At 49.9% G+C, this 13,223-nt stretch overlaps 1 protein-coding gene across 1 annotated transcript in view; it reads right to left on the reverse strand.

Annotated features, from left to right (window-relative positions):
* The window catches only part of LOC126544123 (growth arrest-specific protein 2-like), a 266,338-nt gene that overhangs the window by 63,724 nt on the left and 189,391 nt on the right, over window positions 1-13,223 (reverse strand). The window lies entirely within an intron of this gene.

The raw sequence follows: 13,223 nt of genomic DNA on the forward strand, positions 1-13,223 counted from the left end.
CCGTGCAGGAGTATTTGTGCTGGAGTTCCCGGAAATGCATCTTTATTTCAATCTCTGGGGCATGCTTTGTGACTTCCACGAACGATATATCACATTGTATGAGCTGCCACTCCCAAGGAGGTAGCAGCTTGGCTGGATGCATTAGGCGAAGCTCGAGGAGTGGAACGTGCATTTCTTCGCTAAGCTCTCTCACACGCAGCGAGAAAGGCTGTCTTACGGACGTACGATTGCGAAAGAGTGTAGCACATGTCATGTCATTAATGGTACTAAAACAGGGATGTTGGGGGTTTGAGTGGACTTTCAGAAAATATGTATGGCTGATGAATGTTCTCTGCAGATGAAGTGACCACTCATTTGATTCTACATATAAACTTTGTATGGGACTCGTTCTGAAAGCGCCAGTGGCCAGTCGGATTCCTAGATGGTGGACTGGGTCTAGCATCCTTAGTGCGCTCGGGGCGGCAGAGTGGTAAATCACGGCGCCATAGTCTAGTCGTGATCGAATGAGGCTTTTATAGAGATTCATTAAGCATTTCCTGTCGCTACCCCACGTAGTCTGGGATAGAAGTTTGATTATGTTCATTGTTTTTAGACACTTTTCTTTGAGATGTTTAATGTGGGGGACGAAGGTGAGTCTGTAGTCAAGTATGACACCTAGAAATTTGTGTTCTTTGTTTACAGGTATCTGTTGTCCACGCAGTTCTATGCAAGGATCTGGGATAAGTCCTCTCTTTCTTGTAAAAAGAACACAAGAGCTTTTGTTAGGATTGATCTTAAACCCATTCTTGTCTGCCCACATTGACACTTTGTTCAGGCCATGCTGTACCTGTCTCTCGCAGACTGCGAGGTTACAAGATTTGAAAGCTATTTGAATGTCGTCCACGTAGACAGAGTAAAAGATGGCGGGTGGTAGTGAAGCACGAAGCGTGTTCATCTTCACGATAAATAGCGTGCAGCTGAGCACGCCTCCTTGGGGTACACCCGTTTCTTGCGTAAAAGGACGTGAGAGTGCATTGCCGACTTTTACCCGGAAGCTACGATTTGACAGATAGTTTTTTATTATAATAAACATATTACCGTGGATGCCCATTTCTGACAGGTCTCTTAAGATTCCGTAACGCCACGTTGTGTCATACGCCTTTTCCATATCGAGAAATATCGATAGGAAGAACTGTTTATGTATAAATGCGTCCCGGATATTCCCTTCAACACGCACGAGATGATCGGTTGTGGAGCGCCCTTCTCGGAAGCCGCACTGATAAGGATCAAGCATTTTGCTCTGTTCAAGGAAATGAATGAGTCGCCGATTTATCATTTTTTCGAACACCTTACAAATGCAACTTGTGAGGGCTATCGGGCGGTAACTTGCCACTGAGGAAGGGTCTTTGCCTTGTTTCAAAACAGGGACTACAATGGCTTCCTTCCACGCGGTTGGAAGGTACCCTGCATCCCAGATGGTGTTGAAAAGTGTGAGTAGTGTAAGTTGCGTGTCATTGTGTAAGTTTTTGAGCATTTCATACATGATTCTATCAGATCCTGGTGCGGAACTCTTGCATGCGCTCAAGGCAGCTCTCAATTCGGCAATACTGAAAGGACGGTTGTAAGGCTCATTCTCTCGGCTTTTTCTTGTTAAAGGCTTACGTTCTTCTATTTCTTTATGTATGAGAAAAGATTGCGAATAATTGTTTGAACTTGACACGCTCTGAAAGTGCTCCGCAAGTGAGTCTGCCTGATCTTCTAGTGTATCGCCTTGTGTATTTACCAGAGGGAGTGAATATGTTTGTCGCCCTCTAATTCTATTTACCCTGTTCCAGACTTTGGCCTCGTCTGTAAACGAGTTAATGCTCGATAAATACTTCTGCCAGCTTTCTCTTCTGGCCAGTCGGCGGGTTCTCCTGCCTTGGGATTTTACTTGCTTAAAGTTGACTAGATTCTCTGCAGTGGGAGAAGCGCGTAGCAACCCCCACGCTTTGTTTTGTTTCTTTCGAGCGATCCTACAGTCTTCGTTCCACCACGGGACCCGCCGTTTACATGCCAAGCCATGTGCTTCTGATATGCATTTAGATGCCATGTCTATAATGAAGACTGTGAGATACTGCACAGCAGCATCAATTCCTAAACAAGACATGTCATTCCATGAGATATTTGTTAAGTTTCGGAACTTCTCCCAGTCGGCTGTATCGATCTTCCACCTAGGAGCCTGTGGTAGACATTCTTTTTCTTTATGTGTTTTTAGCAGTATGGGGAAGTGGTCGCTTCCGTAAGGATTGTTCATAACTTCCCATTCGAGTTCAGACAGCATACAAGGGGAAACTAGGCTGAGGTCAATTGAAGAAAATGTTCTGTTTGCGAGAGAATAATATGTGGATGTCTTCTTATTCAGCAGACACGCTCCGGACGAAAAAAGGAACTGTTCAACGAGGCGACCTCGCGCATCGATACGAGAGTCTCCCCACAGGCTGTTGTGCGCATTGAAATCCCCAAGCACAACGTAAGGTTCTGGCAATTCGTCTATGAAGGACTGAAATTCATGTTTAGTTAATTTGTAATGGGGGGGTATGTAGAGCGAGCAGACAGTGATAAGTTTGTTGAGGAGAACAGCACGAACCGCCACTGCCTCAAGGGGCGTTTGTAGCTGCAAACGTTGACACGCTATGCCTTTCTGAATAACAATGGCAACACCGCCCGATGATGCGAGAGCATCATCGCGATCTCTGCGAAACGTAACATACTGTAGCAGGAAATTTGTGTGTTTAGATTTTAAGTGTGTTTCCTGTAGACACAGCACTTTTGGATTGTGTTTGTGGATGAGTTCCTGCACGTCGTCAAGGTTTCTAAGAAGGCCTCTGACGTTCCATTGAATTATTTGTGTATCCATATTGGAGGTCAATAAGTGCTGTGTGTACAGAAACAGAAGTAGTGATTATAGAGATTGCAGAGATTAAATTACAGAGCCCTTTCGAGGCCCTGTAACGGGAGTTCTGCCCTTTCTGGAGCGTTCGAGGGAGCCTCGCCGCTCCTTAGGCGCTTGGTGCGCCTTGAGGATAGGTGTAGTGTCCATTGCCTCTTGTGAGGCGCCGGACACTTGCTCTTGCGAGCGGGAAGATTTCAGAGGGAGTCCCGCCTTGGAGGGCAAGACCCCTGCGCCCACCAGCCCGGAGGTCGATGGGGCTCCCAGAGGGATTTGGCTACGCCGGCCGTTGCCAGCGCAGGAAGGAACCTCGGAAGTTGAGGCAGCCTCGGCTGCGCCCTCCTTCGGGGTCGATGGTTCCTTCTCCTCGGTTGACGGAGCAGCGCTAGCTGCAACCGTCGCGGGGGCAGATGGCGTGACTGCCGACTCACTGCTTGTGGGTCGGACAGCCGCCGGAGGCCGTTGTGACGCTGCCCCCTGACGCGCCACTTCGGCAAAGCTGGCCTTAGGAAGGTATGCAACCCGCCTGCGTGCCTCTTTGAATGATATGTTTTCTTTTACTTTGATAGTGACTATTTCTTTTTCTTTTTTCCAAGACGGGCATGACCGCGAGTATGCGGCATGCTCGCCATCACAGTTTACGCAGTGTGGAGCGTTTTCGCACGTTTCAGAGGCATGGTCACGGGAACTACATTTTGCACATGTCTGGCGGCCTCGGCAGTTCTGTGAGCTGTGGCCGAATCGCTGGCACTTAAAGCATCGTAGGGGATTTGGAATGTACGGTCTCACTCGGATTTTCACATAGCCTGTCTCGATAGTGTCTGGTAGGTTGCTTGAGCCAAATGTAAGTATTAGGTGCATGGTATTGATTTCTTTTCCGTCACGTCTTATTTTAATTCTCTTAACATTGATCACGTTCTGATCGTTCCAACCCTCTAGAAGTTCAGCTTCAGACAATTCAAGCAGATCAGCATCCGATACAACGCCACGGGTAGTATTCATGGTACGGTGTGGGGTCACTGTGACTGGAACACCCCCAAAAGATACAAGTTTGGACAGTTTTTCAAATTGTTTCTGATCGCGGAGCTCTAGGAGAAGATCACCGCTAGCCATTTTCGATGCTTTGTATCCAGGACCAAAAACTTCTGTCAGAGATTTCGAGACAATGAAAGGTGAGATCATTCTTACAGTCTTCTCAGGCTTATCGGAGTGGATGACATGAAAGCGGGGAAAGTTCTGTGTACGATTGCCAAAAAACTTAAAGACATCTTCGGTGCGCCCTCGTTTCTGAGGGCGATCAGGAAGTTTGGGGAAACCAGTTTCCATGAAGATATATAAAAATTCGGCAACGGCGCCGACCGCCCACCACGGAGCCCAACGCGGGGACGCGGCAGAGCTTGCATACAAGTCTGCACGACGCCAGTCGTACGCCGCCACTATAACCAAATATGGTGTACCCAAGGTTGGATAGCCACACAGGGTTAACCCTTGCCACCAAGAAGAAGGAAGTAAATAGAAGAGAGAAGGAGACAGGAAAGGTGGAAAGTAAGGGAAAGGCGAAGGTTGTAGGAAGAGAGAGACAGGAAAAGGCGACTGCCGATTTCCCCCGGGTGGGTCAGTCCGGGGGTGCCGTCTACGTGAAGCAGAGGCCAAAGAGGTGTGTTGCCTCCGCCGAGGGGCCTTAAAGGTCCGAACACCCGGCATCGGCTCAACCTCCAGGATCCCCCTTTCCCCGGACACGGCTAAGCCGCGCACGGCTACACGCGGGAGGGTCCAACCCTCGTGTGCTCGGGTACGTGGTGGCGCAACACACCAAACGCCTGCTTACGCAGACGCCCCTGCGGGGAATTCACACATGAAGTCACCGATTAACGGTACCGATTAATAGCATTCAACATATTGATGGACGCCCAGCCCCGCAAGTGAATAATTCTCAGTGGACGCTGAAATTATGACATTGAGTCAGCTTGCAGTTCATACATTGTTCTCGGCGCCGTCAGGCGCCTAGTCTGCCAACTCATTCGAGAAGGAAGCCGAGACGCGAGTCGGCGAGAGAAGTTCTGTAAGCTCGTCGCTGCTATCGCCGACACATTTCTCGTCTGACACGGTGCGTTTAAAATATGCAGTTTAAGATAAAAGAAATACTGTAATAGAAGAAAGCGCGGCACGAATGCTCTTTAAAGCGCCGGAAGACGCTTAAAGGAACAATAAAGCGAAACCCAATCAGTGCTGCTGTTGTTGTGGCCAAAAATCATGACCCACAATCAATTGAGGCAAAATTATCGGTAAATTGACTATCGATAGTATGGATGGCTTTTAAGACTATCGATAGTGTGAAAAAAAAAAAAAAAGACGACCGATACTATGAATAACACTATCGATAGTAGTGCTATCGGTGGTATTGAGATAGTTCCCTATTGACGAAGGCGAGCGATAGTTCTGCCACTCTTGGCCAGATATTTTGCGATAACTGACCAACAGCACCACGGGACCACTTGCCGCAATTGGGAACAGGAAAACGTCCCCACGGTTATGTTGTTCTTCTTGAGTACGGTACGTTGTGCGATATTACAATATCAATAGTGCACTATCGATGGTACTTACAGCAGTTTTGCATCACTACCTCACGGCCACGTAGGGGATTGGCGAGGAGCAGGCACATTTCCTTGTATTTCTCGATTCCAGCGTTACTAGAATTCAGCAAATCACTACTTTCCACCACGAAGCGCAGTTTCACTGCCTCTTTCGAAAACGAAGAAAAAAAGTAAGCTTATTAGCACGGAAACAATCGGGCTGTCGGTTGTTTCACATGATTTGAGCCGCAAGGACCGGAGCAGAAACACTGAAACAAGCGCGCTTCCCGCGTTGGAAGCAGGAAGAACAAGCGCCGCGAAACGCTTGGCGGCACATAGGAGCGAGGAGGAAAGCAGGCGTCTGGCAGCGCAGTGACAGCGCGTTTGTTTCGAGATCTTTGAAGCTCGCCGCCTCCGCGGACACCCCGCTCTGTTTGACGGGCGCTGAAGGGAGGACAAACAGACTGGCGCCGGGGGGAACAGTTTTGTGGGCGGCGCGGTATAGCAGCAAGCATGCGGCCACACTTCGGAACCCGCGAGAGAACCACCTATCGGGAAACCTCCGCGCTTCTCGGAAGGACTCCTTGCCGCTCGAACGAGCGCAGCTTGAATAAACTCCCGAGAGTCGATGTTTCGAGGGTGTACATACAAGCCGTTATGCTCGCCTAATACAAACCCAGCTTGCGGTGGGCGTACACGTTGAAGCACGGAGTAGAAGCCACTCTCATGTCCCAATGGAAAAAAAAAATAATAAACGAAAGAAAGTATAAGAGAAGGGGCAGACAGACTGGCCCAGAAGTTCCGATTCAATGGCCGCGTGCTAAGCAGCTTCACTACAACGTACGCTTTCACACGACGTGGCAAATGCCAGTCGTATTCCTAAAGGAATGCTACACATAATCAGTGTTCAAGATAGGTCTTCTCTTGAACGCCAGGGTGCGCTGTCCTCACTGACTGCCCCTTCAATCGAGCAAGTTCATCCTATAACCGTTATTTTGCTTCCAGGGTCTTCTAGCGTGACGTCACACGGTGCCGTGACGTTGACAGCGATAACGCGATATTTAGCTCATAACTGCTTAACGCAGTAAAAAAACAGACAAGAAGACAATCAATAATCAGATCAGTAAGACGCCGCCGCAAACAACGCAAGAAGAGTCGAGGCTATAGCGTCAATATACGAGTTCAGACTCGGGAAGAGAAACCTCAGGAAACGAGGAGGCGAAGGCACGAGCCGATTCCCAGGGGCGCGGCAGATTAGCCTAAACTCAATTAGGGAATCGCAAGTGCGTCACACGGTCTCGCTCGCCGCATTTCCCGTCAGATGAGGATGGACGGCCGGAAGGGCAGCGGAGTCGCGTGCACTTATATCGCGACGAGCCACTAATTCGCCCAGTTGGTCTATACGTAAGGAGGGAGGAATCGGAGCGTCGCTGATTAGCCGCGATTGGTCGATGACGAAGCGACGTCCGAACGGGAGCAGGGAGATGAAGATTGAGGCTGCGGTCGACGCAGACAGCCGCGCGGTGGGCGAGGTCCTCCGGCCCAATTGTCTCAATGCAGTATACGCGGGTCAATGCAGTCCACAAATTGCCCCAGAGTCCCACGAAAGCTCCGCCAGTGCAACAGGACGGGCAAGCCGACTAGTTGCGCCCTGCTACGCATCCCTGCTTTCTCGCGTGTCACTGAATAAACTTAGTACAGTGAGAATAAGGAGCTTTAATAATGGCGCAAGCGAGCGGCTCTGCGTACCCAAAGCAGTTCGCGCCCCAAACTTTGCGTGCGCAATAAGTAAAACTTCGTAATGTCTGTGGAGACTATGGGGAGAACGCGCGCAGAAACCATTGACAGTTTTATTAGAACGTCTGAGTATCGATGCAACTGCATCGTAAATAAACGCCAGCTGCAAGTTGGCTCCTGCACGTACGGTTCCTCTTTGTCTCTAGGGTGGTTTCTACAGACTCCCTAGGGATTCAACTACTGGTCAAAACGTATTGTTGGGCTAGTTGGTTCAGCTATATAATTGTGTACGTGCCAATGGTGCGACGACTACACCGATGCGACCGCGCAGGGGCCCCTTCGCAGGCGAAAACTGCATATTATCACTATAGCACATGAATAACTATGTAGAGAACAATATTTTCTCTCCCATGTGTGCCACTACACCATTTCGTCTTTGTATCTGCTCCGTTGTTGATGATGATGATCATCGAGTATGATCTTTCTAACTGCCGAGGTGGTAGCACACACCGCCAAGAATGTTAAAGCACTTTTATGCCAATAAGCTATATTATGCAAGAAAGGTTGCTTCTTTGCATGTATTGCTTTTCTTTGAGTCAACAATCTTCCAGCCGTCTCATTTACCCGTTGCCTCGCAGACAGACCGCACCACCCGTATTCTCCTCCCGGCAACGCGAGCCTGGCTTTCCTGCACTGCTGCGTTATCTAGCGGGTAAGCTCGCAACGTGGTGAAGGGCAAAAAAAAAAAAGAATAGTTGAACTACATTTGTAGCACGGTTCCGAATATATCGCGGGGCGGGCACCCTCTGGCTGGTCATCTCCTTCGGCTTACCGTGTTATATTTGTGCAAAGAGGGCAGTACGAATCGAGCCTAGCCACCGGCGCGTACAAACAGCCGCGCGCGGTCGCCCTAGTGAACCCGACCGGCGACGGCATTTGTCGTAGTTAGCGAAGACTGCGGCTACACGCGTCTACACCGCTGCACTGCGGCGCAGCTTCTTCGAGCGAGACAGCGCGCAAGAACTGTGGCCCCGCGGCTAAACATAGCGACGGGGCCTCAAAGCAAAGCTGAACTACAGCGTGGCGACAGCACCCGGGTTACATGAACGAACTCCTAAAGCGCTCCCGTAGAACTGTAGTGGCTTCGCGCACATATGCGCACTGGCGAAACGCGTCGACTCGACAGACAGTCCACGGAGAGCGAGGATGGCTTCTCGTAATGTGAAACGCAGACAGACAGACAGAAAAACTTTATTCATAGCAAGTGAGTTTGGACTCCTCTGAGTCCCTGGACCACCGCACGGTCCCGCACTACGACGAAGCGTTCATGCTCCTTTTTTTCATGACGTCGGCAGCCCGAGCCACCGCAGTAACCTGCGATGTCGGGTCCGTCGACGAGAGCAGGACCTCCCAGTCCTCCCAGCTTGAGATGGCGGGCTGTCCCTGCGGGGGAGGATCGGCAGGGCAGCCAAAAAGGATGTGGGAGAGTGTGGCGTGAGGGTCTCCGCATAGGGAGCATGTAGGGGAGATGCCACAGTAGTGGGATAGCAGCTGAGGGGATGGGAGAGAGCGGGTCTGGAGGCGTCTCCAGAGGATCTGCTGGGAGTGCTGTGAAACGCAGCCGTCTTCAACAGCCCCGAGGGTGAGCAGAACTGCCAACGAGATGCGGCGGCCATGACTACGTACGGATTGCTCTCACAGACCGCAAATGAAGTGTGTTAGTGACGTGTCGGATGAGAGAACGCCGACGCGCAGTGTAAGCGATCTCGCATGTTGCAGAACCGTGGGCAGCCATTACATGATAACGACAACGGGAGAGTTGACTGATAGGCGGAAGCAGTAATTTCCCAGCAGTTATAAAGGTTCAGTAGTTTGAGTACTGTGCTTCGTGGCTGGTTTCGGCGGCGCGACGACACGAAAACAAAGAAGTACGTTGCCATTTGTGCGACGCTCGTTTAGATAAATGGAGACATTCTATCTTTGCCTCGTCAGGTGTTATACAACGAGTGGTTGTGAGAACACAATCAGTTTCAAACACACTAAGCTCGTTTGCCAAAATTACCAATCGCAAAACTTCTTCCCACAATCAGAAATTTTGCCCCTTACCTCTCTTATCGTTAGAAACGCAAGGTACCGAATACACAAGCAGGCGTTTATAAGTAACGATGGGAATACATATCGAGATAACCGCAAAACTGAAATAAAAAGTCCATTCAGCAAAAACAAAACTACAGCTGCTCACTGAACACTTCTAAAATAGCTTTAACTTCCTTACATATTCTTAAGCGCAAACGCCCGTACAATGCGCGTGTGGCTCTTCAACTTTCATTTCTCCAGGCAGGCTTGCTATCGGTAACGGGGTAAAAACGGGTAACGGGTAAAAAGCGGACACCCGTAAAAGATAAACGAGTTCACGAGTCAATATTCTACGCAGCACATTCCGCCTATCGCTCCGCTAACCTCCGCTTTCAGTAATCCACTGAGCGACGATAAAGTTTTCTCACTATCTCTCTACCTTTCACGCTCTCCTGGCGCAGGAAGAGGCGAAGGCGCAGACTCAGCCCGGAACCGCCGGAGACCGACGCGCCACTCCACATCCCCAGTGATGGACGATTCGGGGACGCAGCGAGGCACGCCGCGCGAGCTCTCTCCACAGGGGCACCGCATCTCTCTCTCCCGAGCACGGAGATGAGAGACGCCGACGCATAGCGCTCTGCAGAAAACTTCGCGAGAGTGAACGCACGGCACACGTGGCCATCACAGGGAGGACGCTAGAGATTTGGGGGGGGGGGGGGGAGGGGGGGAGGCAGTGAGGAGAGAAAGAACCCCAGTTTGTCGTCGTGTCAAGGACCTCTCGGCGAAACGCCAGGACTGGCACTCCTGTTCGGATGAGCCCATTGCCAGCGTAGGGTGCGAGTTTGTTCGGGGCAAAACAAATGCCACAGACTGTACTCGGTCCGCGGGTGTGGTGACAGGCTCTGTCGTTTTGAGTGGCGATTAACGAAGAGGGGGGGGGGGGGGGGGGGGTGGCACTTCGAGTTCCTTTCTCTCGCTGGTTAGAACCATATGAAGAAGGAAAAAAAATGCAACAGCAACAAACAGGCCATAGTGGGGATAGACGAGATGGATTCTTATGCATCAGTTAACTTCAGGCACAATAAGGAAAGTGACGAAATGAAAGTGTACGCAAAGAAAGCTTGTCGCAGGTGGCACCGACCACTTCCACTTTACACGTGCGGTGCCTTACCAATTAAATTGCCGCCCAAATGGCAAGGCACTGCCCTGGGAGTGTTAGCCAGCGCCCCCTCACGGCCACGGCAGCAAAAATGGAGCCGCAGAGATCTACTCCCCCTTGCGGCCCGTCCCCTTTTTGCCCAATTTCCTCATTTTCCCTTTTATTTATACCATTCCGATTGTACATATCATTTAATTTCCCCTACGGTTTAACCGGATTGATAGTCTCTTTACTTCGTATGGTTGTAATCAACAGAGCATCGACACCCTCGGATCCCTTTATTCTCTTTTCCACGTTGCCACTGGTGTGCCCCGTGTTCGATTGACGCTGTGGCCGCAAGCTATGCGAGCATCAACACTGCGTCACCCTTAACCTCAGCCACGCCTTGTTACAAATGGAATACGATCCCCCACAGCCACTACGGTCCGCATAAATTGATTTTCTAAGGAGAACCGTTCACTCGCTAAGGCACGCAAACATTGCACCGCCACGCGTCATTAGAAATGAAAGACGATCGCCCTCAGCTGCTACTGTCCGTATATGTTGGCACCCGAAATCCATTTAACCTGCGCAACACACGTAAATATCGCACTGTTTGAATCCTTCCACAGCCCGTCAGACAAGTGACAGTTATGAGGTGCACCCTGTCCTGAGACTACCATATTTAGTAAATGCACGGCCTAGCGGCACTGTCATCGCCCCTTGTTTAAGTAAGAGAGAGATGAATGAGATGCTAAATGCAGGCAGGGAAAAGGGAAAATATACACCCAGTTAGCTACCCTGCACTGGGGAAGGGGTAACGGGAGACAGAGTGATAATTAAAAGGTCGTGAGCATCCCACGCACTGTGGGAATCGACGTAAGCGAAGCTTTCTGCGCTGTTAGCTTCTATCGACAATAAGCGGTGAAGTTGACCGCGGATGTTTAATATCTTCAGCGTTCAGTGCAACGCGAGACCCGGCGAGTTGACGTTGAACGTTACCTCGCGTGCGCCACTGCCGCTTGTCTGCGCGGTACGCAGAGCACACAACGAGACGTGTTTGCTTGAGGCGCTGCTTTGCGCCTACGTGCGAAAACCACAATCGCATGGTAAGGCACGCTGTAGCGGTGTACTCCGGAAAAATTTTTTACCACCTGAGGTTCTTTAACGTGCGCCTAAATCAAAGCACACGAGCGTTTTTTTGTATTTTGCACCCACCTAAATGCCGCTGCCGCGGTAGGGATCGAACTCGCGACCTCGAGCAACTCGGTAGCCGCGAAGCTACCGCGGCGGGCACGGAAGTGTTGACTTGACGTGTCGCTTTGACATTACGGTATTTTAATGCAGCCTTGCGTGTGCACATCCTGGCCTAGATGGCTGCTTCACAAATTTACACGCTATTTATTTTTCAGAAATAGCAGAAACGTACAAATTTATTAAGTTGGTCTGCCACCGTTGTTGTGTCTAATAGCAGAGTTTTCTTGTCCTCTTCCCTTTCCCCTGCTTCCTCCCCCATGTGTGTACTGGTCCCTGTCCCTGTCTTCTCTCCCAACCTCATCTCTACCATGCTACTACATTGCCTCTAGACTGTTGCACCCTAGAACAAAGATAAGCGCTGCGGTTTCTGTAATGCTTTAACGGTAGGTCACGGGTAATTACAGCAGCCAAGAGGCTATTGTGGCGACGGCCAGGGAACTCCAGGGGTCTCTGTGGCGACGTGATGGAAAGGTCCAGACGAGTTTACCTCGTCGCCTTTCCTCTCTGCCACGCTCCCGCCATGTAAATGCACACTCTGAACCACCTGCCGACGCGGAGTGCAAAACGGGGACAGCAGCAGCGGAAAAGTCAAAGGAAAAGGCAAAGAAAGAACAGAAGCACACGTAGAAAAATAGAGGACATGGCTGCACTCCACGGTGTAAAAGACAAAAAAAAAATGCCACGCCAGGTCATGCGGACGCGAGGAAACCACGAGTGGTCACCATCGGAAGGTAAATTATCTCCACTGCACATATCAAGGCCTTCAAACTTCCGCACCTGCGCCACATCGCCTTATGTAGCCAGTTAAAAAACAAAAAACAGTAACATTACTTCTATCCCTAAAGTCGCTTTGCAGTCTTTTCCTTCTCTCTCGGCAGCTACATACCGCGCTCGTGTTGTCTAACCATGTCCCTTCTTTCTGCACTGTCCCCAAGTATTCTCGCTCAAATGTCCGCTAGTGTTTTCTTTTTTCGGTTAAGCGCAGTGACGTGCGTTCCAGGTCAGCTAGACCATTTTACCATATATATATATATATATATATATATATATATATATATATATATATATATATATATATATATATATATGTATGCATGAAAGGAAAGAAATCACGGAACATTTGTTTTCCTGTGTTTGCCTGATATATCTGGTATTGATTTGTCCCTGAATGTATCGCCTATCAGGTTTCATTTTTCGACTCAGGTTTTCCTTCAAGCTGCATGGGTGCTACCGAAAGTTCTCACCACGTGGGCAATACGCGGCCACACGCGCTCGTTGGCCACAGGTTTCAGCCGACTGTTCCAGAGTAGCGCACTTTATCCTCGGGTTAGACAGCCTAAAAGCCAAGCTTAGGAAATGTCACGCAATGCTACGGACTATCAATTGCAGTACACAGTTTTGTACGGCATAGAAACAGGCAAAAAATTGAACACTACGCAGCTATGTTCTCTAGAAGCGTCCCACCCCGATACACTCACGCATATGCCGCAGTACGCACCGGAAGGTCGAACCAGATCAAAATATGGTGTTT

The sequence above is a fragment of the Dermacentor andersoni genome, chromosome 10 (assembly GCF_023375885.2).
Source record: "Dermacentor andersoni chromosome 10, qqDerAnde1_hic_scaffold, whole genome shotgun sequence".
NCBI lineage: Eukaryota > Metazoa > Arthropoda > Arachnida > Ixodida > Ixodidae > Dermacentor > Dermacentor andersoni.